Source organism: Sarcophilus harrisii, chromosome 1 (assembly GCF_902635505.1).
Source record: "Sarcophilus harrisii chromosome 1, mSarHar1.11, whole genome shotgun sequence".
Lineage (NCBI taxonomy): Eukaryota > Metazoa > Chordata > Mammalia > Dasyuromorphia > Dasyuridae > Sarcophilus > Sarcophilus harrisii.
This window is the reverse complement of record NC_045426.1, coordinates 631,265,911-631,275,074: the sequence shown is the minus strand read 5'-3', so window position 1 is coordinate 631,275,074 and position 9,164 is coordinate 631,265,911.

Genomic DNA, 9,164 nt, shown 5'->3' with positions numbered 1-9,164 from the left:
TGCTAGAGGAGAGCTGAATAGTGAAAATGTAAAAAGTGACAGTAGTGGAAAGAAAATAGAATTCCTGCCAAGATTAGAGGAGTTAAGCACCACTGTGAAGGAACAAATTCTAGAAGTCCCCTATTCTTGGACTAACAGTAAGCCATTAGTAGAAGGATGAGCCATCAGAAAGTGGAGTGAGTCTTTTGCTTCTAGTGGCCTCGGAAGTAGATCCTTTCTTATATAAATAAAAAATCATTGCTTTCAAGTCTTGTTAGACTGAGTGCTTACAAGGGTAGGCTGTGGTTATTCTTTGAGGTATTCCATTTTGCTGAAGTATACAGAGCCTACTTGGTTAGGGATAGCTAGTCAGAATGGTCCGAAAGGTCCCCAGGATGTAGCTTGGCCTTTTGTGTCAAAAAGGTAGTTGTAAAAGTTATTTTAAAAATTTCATTTATTCTAAGGGGACACATTTGGGAAGTTCAATAGATAGGGAAGGGAATCAGCATTTACATGGCACCTATTAGTTGATAGGCATCTTTGATAATGTTATCTTATTTGATGCTTACATAGAACAATCCTGGGAGAGAAATGCTATCAATATCTCCATTTTATAAATGAAAAACTGAGGCAAAGATCATACTATATATAATGTCACCTATTTATTAAGTATCTGAGGTCAGATCTGAATTCAGGTCTGCCAGATTTCAAGACTAGCACACTATCCACCCCTCAATTAACTGTTTCAGCAGAGTGCTTCCTACTGATGATCCTATTCCACCAAATAGAGTTCAGTAGAATCAAAGAATGTTACAATTGGAAAGAGTAGTAGAAATTAATGAGTTTAATTTTATTCATTTAACAAATTTGAGAAAGAAAGTGGAGACCTAAAGTCAGTCCTAAAATCCCAAGTCACAAGATCATGGATTAGAACTAACAGCTACTTTCTTTTTTTTTTTTTTTTTTACTTTGCAAGATATAAAATGCCTTTTTATTGTAGTAAGTTTGTTTTTTTAATATACATTGCTTTATGAATCATGTTGGGAGAGAAAAATCAAAGCAAAAGGGAAAAACCATGGGAGAGATAAGAAAAAATAGAAAAAAGAAGTGAACATAGCATGTGTTGATTTATATTCAAATTCCTTAGTTCTTTTTCTGGATGCAGATGGCATTTTCTGTCCAAAGTCTATTGAGATTGCTTTAGATCACTGAACTACTAAGAAGAACCAAGTCTTTCATAGTTGATCATTGCCCATTCGTGCTATTATTGTATACAGTGTATTCTTGGTTCTGCTTATGTCACTCAGCATCACTTCATGCAAATCTTTCCAGGCCTTTGTATAATAAGCTTGTTCATCATTTTTTATAGAACAATAATATTCCATTACCTTCATGCACTATAACTTGTTCATCCATCCCTCAATTGATGGGAATGCACTCCTTTTCCAATTCTTTGCTACTACAAAAAGAGCTGTCACAAACATTTTTGCTCATGTGGGTCTTTTTCTTGCTTTCATGATTGAGCTAAATGTTACTTTTGAAGCTCCCTAGCCCAACCCCTTATTTTACAAATAAGAAAATTCAGTTCTAGAGAAGATAAGTAATTTGTCTAAGGACACAGAGGTAGCAAATGATAGAAGCATTTGAAATGAGGTCTTCAGATTCTCATTCCAGAGTATTTTCCCCAATACCCTGCTATCTCTAAGAATTTAACTAGGGAATTTATAAGGATTAAATTAGATGTGTAAAGTATTTTACAGGCATTAAAGACTATATAAGTATTAACTATTATCATTATATTCAATTGGTATCTTCTAACCTTTTCACTGTATCTCTCAAAAATTAAATTTCTTAAATCATAAAATAGGTACATTACTAGCACTAAGTATATTAACTTCACATTGCTTTGGTTTTGAGAAAAGCTCTTTGTAAATCATAAATAGCAGTTAGAAGGTACAGTGGGTAAACACCCAGGCTTGGAATCAAAGAAGACTCATATTCATAAGTTCAAATCTGGTCTCAGACACTACTATCTGTAATGATCCTGGGCATGTCACTTAATCCTGTCTGTCAGTTTCTCATCTGTAAAAATGAGGTGCAGAAGTAGATAGAAAATTATTTCAGCAAAAAATATATGCCAAGAAAATCTCAAATAGAGTTACAAGGAATTGGACACGACTGAAGAGACAAAACAACAACACAATCTTAAATGTCATTGTAAAGGATTCATTAAAGAAGTGGTGTTTTTTTTTTTTTTAAGTATTTCTTCTTTACAAAAGTAGGAAGTTTGAAAAAGTTCCCAATCAAACCAGTTGAAATTATAAAATAACTAGCCTTTGGCTGACTGAAAGCTCAACCAAGTTCCTGATAGCCTTTTCAAAAGGAAGCTTATCAGTTCCGGGGGTGGGGGGTGGGGGTGTAGTTGGGATACCAGGAACTCTGACAGTAAAGAATGTCCTTTTTAGCAGTTAAGAAGGAATTTGGCTCTTGAGAGGGCATTCCTCTTCTCTTTTTCCCTTGTACCAGTTTTAGAATACAGGAAAGAGGAGGGAAGGGTTTCTTTCTCTAACTTCAGTTCCCCCAGGAACATTTTCAACCTGTGTTAATAGAGAGCAATTTGTCTACTAGTAGATATCTCATCTAGCAGAGAGCAGGTCCAGTTTCCAAATGCTGATTTAAGAAGAACAGGCCCAAGAAGCCCAGTGGAACAATCTGTTTAGAAAGATGCAGTGCTACCTGTCAGATTGGCTAAGATGACAGCAAAAAATAATGATGATTGTTGGAGGGGATGCGGGAAAACTGGGACATTGATGCATTGTTGGTGGAGTTGTGAATGAATCCAACCATTCTGGAGAGTAGTTTGGAACTATGCTCAAAAAGTTATCAAACTGTGCATACCCTTTGATCCAGCAGTGTTATTACTAGGCTTATATCCCAAAGAGATTATAAAGAAGGGAAAGGGACCTGTATGTGCACGAATGTTTGTGGCAGCCCTCTTTGAAGTGGCTAGAAACTGGAAACTGAATGGATGCCCATCAGTTGGAGAATGGCTGAATAAATTGTAGTATATGAATATTTTGGAATATTATTGTTCTGTAAGAAATGACCAACAGGATGATTTCAGAAAGGCCTGGAGAGACTTACACAAACTGAGCAGGACCAGGAGATCATTATATACTTCAACAACAATACTATATGATGACCAATTCTAATGGACCTGGCCATCCTCAGCAATGAGATCAACCAAATCATTTCCAATGGAGCAGTAATGAACTGAACCAGCTACGCCCAGAGAAAGAACTCTGGGAGATGACTAAAAACCATTACATTGAATTCCCAATCCCTGTATTTATGCCCACCTGCATCTTTGATTTCCTTCACAAGCTAATTGTACAATATTTCAGAGTCTGATTCTTTTTGTACAGCAAAATAACGGTTTGGTCATGTATACTTATTGTGTATCTAATTTATATTTTAATATATTTAACATCTACTGGTCATCCTGCCATCTGGGGGAGGGGGTGGGGGGTAAAAGGTGAAAAATTGGAACAAGAGGTTTGGCAATTGTTAATGCTGTAAAGTTACCCATACATATAACCTGTAAATAAAAGGCTATTAAATAAAAAAAGAAAAAGAAAGAAAGATGCTGTGCTGGGGGCAAACTATATGAAAACACAACAAAAGACATTAGGGACACATGCTCCTTCCTAGAGGTGTGAGTTTTGCCTGAAGTGTCTCCTTTGTATTTCTATGCATTAGTGCATTCTATATAAATGTACAATCTTCCCACTAAATGTATTATCTGTATCTGTGGAAGAGTGTGCCTTAGCTTAATCGGGTATATGTTTTATAGTTACTTTTTTATTACTATACCATTTCAATGAATGCTTTTTGAATTATACCCTCTGGCTGACTATTGGAGGGAAATGCTATGATAGGGGTTTATGAGCTATAGTTACAGACTTAGGACTCCACAGTGTTCTTTGACCCTCTGGCAGTCTGGGAACTGCAAGTGTGAGTTGGAAGTGGGTCTAGTCCCAAGAGCAGATCTGCTACAATGTATAAATAGAGTAGTATTTTAATTTATCTATGAACTACCAAGCATCCACATTTATCTACTTTGTTTATTCCTTTGTATGTGTTTCCATAAATCCTCTATAACTGGTCTTCTATTCCAAGAAAGAAGAGAATGGGAGAAGGCAAATTGCTGCTATTATGACTGTTGTTAATCAGCCCAGAGTAGAATATAGAATGCTTGTCTTAGAGTAAGAAAGACTTGGATTTGAATTTTGCCTCTGATATTTATTAGCTATGTGATCAAGAGTAATTTACTTAACCTTTCTACTATTCAGTCTTTTCTTCTATAAAATGGGAATAATATGACCTTCTTTGCAGAATAAATTTTCTACCCTAAAATACCATCTTGCCTTCCTGTGGACCACAAACTAGCAAGTCCTAAAATCCTGGTCTGCCAGGCAGAAAATATTCATTGTTTTATACAGATTTGTAGAGCTATTTGTAAAATGCCATGTATGCTAACAACAATCCTACATGTAAATATCTATAAAAATTGTCGATGAACCAGCAGCAAGTACCCTAAGGCATTTCTTGTACTGTGCCTGTTTCAACTGCTCTCATAGTTTTATTAACACTACTTCTTCTTTCTGTCAAAACCATTTTCAAATCATTTCTTGTACTTTCCCCTGTGGCATTAATGACGTTCACCTAGAGCTAATGGAGAGTTGATAGCAACATGAGAAATGTAAGCTAGTTAGGCCAGAGCCTGGTGTTTTCTCCAATTCTTAAACACATATCACTCCTGTCAGCTCTAATCTCCAAGACACATTAATTTCTAAGTCTAGAGCAGAACTTCCCCAGTAGTCAGATGCCTATCTTAAATAAAGAAAATTTAGCCAAGACATTATTTGATATTTAATTAGAGCGCTGAAGTGCTTCTTGACCTTCAGCAAATGAAAAGTGCTTGCAGATATCTCAGCCTGATACAGTAAAAAGGACCTTCGATTTGGAGTTGGAGGAGATGGGCTTGGACCCCAGCCTTTCAACTTCCCACTGGGTGAGAGTTAGGATCCAGAAAAATCTTACTTCAAAAGCTAGAGCAATGGAGTAAGTCTAAATTTAATGAGATGAAATATTCTAGGGTTAAATTTAAAGTCTTTCATGTTGATTCACAAAAAAAGTAGGGGAGTCATGATAAAAAACAAACAACCCTGCCCTCCCCCAAACAAAACAAAAGAACAACAGTTTGTCAGAAAACCAACTTGGTTTTTTTTTAGTGGACTACAAGCTCATTAGGGAGCAAAGTGTGAAGTGGTGATCAAAAAAGCTAATAGGATCTAAGGTAGTCTTAGGAGAGGCGTTTGTGCCCTGTATATTGCACATCCATTATTCTGAGCTCACCACTTTTAGGAAGGACTCATAAGCTGGAGTACATCAGAGAAGGGCATCCAGTGTAACAGAATTAAATAAATATTTATTAAGTGCTCACTATGAATCAGGAACTGTGTCTAGCACTGCAGATACAGAAAGAGACAAAAGACAATCTCTTCCTTCAAGGAGTTTGGATTAGAAACAATTAGACAAGGATCAGTTGAAAGATAGTTAACGTGAAGCAAGTATTTGTGAGAAGGCATAGTAAATATCTTCACATATTGAATGGGTATTGTAGCAAAGAGATTAGGTTAATTCTGCTTGGACCTCTAGGTAAAAACTAAGAATAATCTGCAAAGTGGCAAATTTCAACTTGATTTAAGGAAAAACTTCATTACAATCAGAGCTACCTCAAAGAATGATCTGCCTCAGCATATCATATGTCCAATTAATTATTTAATCATTATTTATTTATGGTATGTCTACCACATGCTAAATACTGTGCTAGGGGTTGACTATAGAAATTCAAAGAATGAGGCCATTCTTCTTTTTAAGGGGAGTACATTCTTACATTTGTGAGAAAACAAACATAATATGAGTGCATGTACACAGAATAATTATTTCATAACATTTATTAAACTCCTATGATGTGCCATGAATTGTGTTAGGTAGTTAGAGATGCAAGTACAAAAAAATGAAGCAATTCCAAATAATATAAGCAAAGAGCTTATGTTCTAATGGAGAAAACAATAAGTGTAAGTACTAGATAGATAGACAGATAGATAGACAGACAGATAGACAACCAGACAGACAGACATATAGATAGATAGATAGATAAATGGATGGATGGATGGATGGATGGATAGATAGATGATAGATAGAAATAATACTGTATAAATATAAAGTTAATAGATGCCAATATATATAAAGTGGTTAAATAAAAGCTTGTTTAGGAGGGAAAGTAGGAGGGAAAGCTTTTTTTTTTTTTTTTTTTTTTTTTTTGGTAGAAGCTGGTGCTTGAACTGTGACTTCAAAAAAGAGAGGGATTCTGTGAGACAGAAGTGATATTTTCCAACAATGGAGTTCTTTAGTCAAATGATGGTTGAATGAATGTTGGATTTTTTTTTTAATCAGGGTTACCTGCTTGGTCCCTTACTATTCTGTGATTCTATGATATTGCTTGGACTTTGTTATTAACTTTGTAGAGTCGCCTTCTCCTGAGAGTCCTCCTCTTATATAATTTTATATAAATATATAATATATTATCACTTAAATTAAGTCAATTCAACAAACATTTATTAAATGCCTAAGATGTGCAGGACTGTGTGCTAGTGGTTGGCAGAGATGTGGTTTTAGGCAAGACCTTTCATTTTTTTTTAGTCATAGCTAGGTGGTGCAGAGGATTAGAGAACTGCACTTGGAATCAGGAAGACTCATCTTCATGAATTCAAAATTGGTCTCAGACACTGGCTTTATGACCCTGGGGAAATCACACTTAATTCTGTTTGACTCAGTTTCTTAATATGCAAAATGAGCTGGAGAAGAAAATTGTGATTATTAAATAGACATCTTATATTTCACCACAACTCCGCACTAAAATTTTCCTCTGGGACCATATCTTCTGATAAACTAGGACAGCATTTAGACTCATCCTTTTGGGGTTGTTGTCATCCCTGATGCAGAAACGTTCCCTGCTACCCATTAGTCTAGGTGGATACATCTATTTTGGAATTGATTTTGGATTACCTACAATCAGATAATTACTAAGAATATACTAAGAATATTATGCAACAAGTTACCCTGTTGGCTGAATTTCAGCTGAAGCTGCCATTGGCTCACATCTACTATGCTATGGGGACTGGGGAAAGGTGCTGTCCCTCCAATCCCTCATTGAAGAAGCTGATATTGCCATCATTTGCAACAAAATTATACAACACATTATCATTGGAGGAGGAGAGAACAACAATAACTAGATGACCAGCATAATCAGATATAAATTACTGTAGGAGGTAGCACCTCAGTTGAGACTTGAAAGAAGCTACTGAGTCTAAGAGGCAGAAGTTTTTTTTTTTTGTTTGTTTGTTTTTTTAAGTGAATTCTACACATGACAGTTTTTTTTTGTTTGTTTTTTTAAGTGAATTCTACACATGACAGGATGAAGCTTATGCACAGACTTCAGGAAACAGCTAGAAGTTTGGCTGAAGGAGTAATGATTTGAAATAAATTTGGAAGAGTAGGAAAGTGCCAAATTATAAAGGATTTAAAATGCCAACCTGAAGAGTTTTGGACTTTATTATAGAGGAAATAGAGAGCCACCGATGATGTACTTTTATTTAATTTGCTCAATTTCCACACCATCAAATGAGAATAATAACCAGGGAGATGGAGTTGCCTAGTGAAGTAATCAATTCACTATTACTCTTAGAATAGTAGAAGTACAAGTGACCTTAGATATTATTCTGCTCAGCACTTCATTTTACACATGGGGAAGCAGAGGACAGTCATAGAGCTTATGTCAGAAACCAAGGATGACCCCAGATCTCCTAAATCTCACTGTTGTTCTTTCTACTACTCATTTGATTCATTAAATACACCTTTATTAAGTACTTAAAATATTCCTGACAGACAAAAAAATGAAACAATTTATACCCTTCGCTTACATTGTATTGGTAGTACAACATGTACAGAAAAGCAAATGGAAAATACATACATAGTTGATAAAATAATTTAGTAGGTGTAACAACTGGGGAGGGAGTTGATAAGATTGGGGTTAATCTATAGCATTTAACTTGAATCTTAAAGGAAGTTACAGGTCACAAGAACTGGGGGTGAGGAGAACTGGGGATATATACCGCCTTGTGAGGGTGCACCTCACAAAAGTTCAAGTGTGACTTCCTTCTTAAGCTAAGGGTGAGGACAAAGAATTGTTTCCTAAGGTCCTTTCCAACTCTGCTCAAGACCATCAAATCCCAGCTCCTGGACAGTAGGAGCACAAAGGTTCCATTCTTTCCAGCGCCCCCCTCCTCCTGAAAAAAGGAGTCCTACACGTACACTTATTTTATGGGTCACTACCCTTGTGTGTTGTGGCCAGAAGAAACCCCAGAATTGAGGAGTCTGTGGTGAGGCATAGTTGGAGCCAGGGGGTCAGGGAGACTGCCCTACTCCCATCAAACCTAAAATACTCCACACTGGAACTTTTTTAGAAACAGTGGTCAGGGAACAAAAAAGGGAACAGGCTCCATTTGGGCCACCTGTTATCTCTCATCCCCAGGGGATGTTTCCCCTCTGAGACCCTTCACCCCTTTAGGACAGATGAGGCCTGTGGGAGGACTTTGGGTTTGTAATTACAACTTGGGACAAAGAACAAAATCTCCTTTAGCACTCCCCCTTCCAAAAAAAAAAATACTTCACTTCTCCTTTTCCTCTCCTTCCCTCTCCCCTCCCCCCGTGGTGAGTTATTTCAGATTGGACAGTAAAAGGGACCGAAATACCCCGCAAAGTTGGTCTATAATTGGACAGAGAGCTGTCAGCTCTCCTCTTTTCTTCTCTCCCCTGCTTTGCCTCATTACTCACTGAAACTTAATCCCTGCACTCTCTCTTCCTCTCTCTCTCCAACCCCCTGCCCACCTTCCTCAAGCCTGCCCTGCTCCCTTTCCAAGGAAGCTGTTTCTCCTGAAGCCCCCAACCCCTGCCCTAGTCTTTCATCTTCTTCGGCCCTCCTTCCTCCTTTCCTTCCTCCCGCCCTCCCTCCTCCCCTCAGCTCTCCATCCTTCCCTCTTCCTTCCCCCTATCTCTTT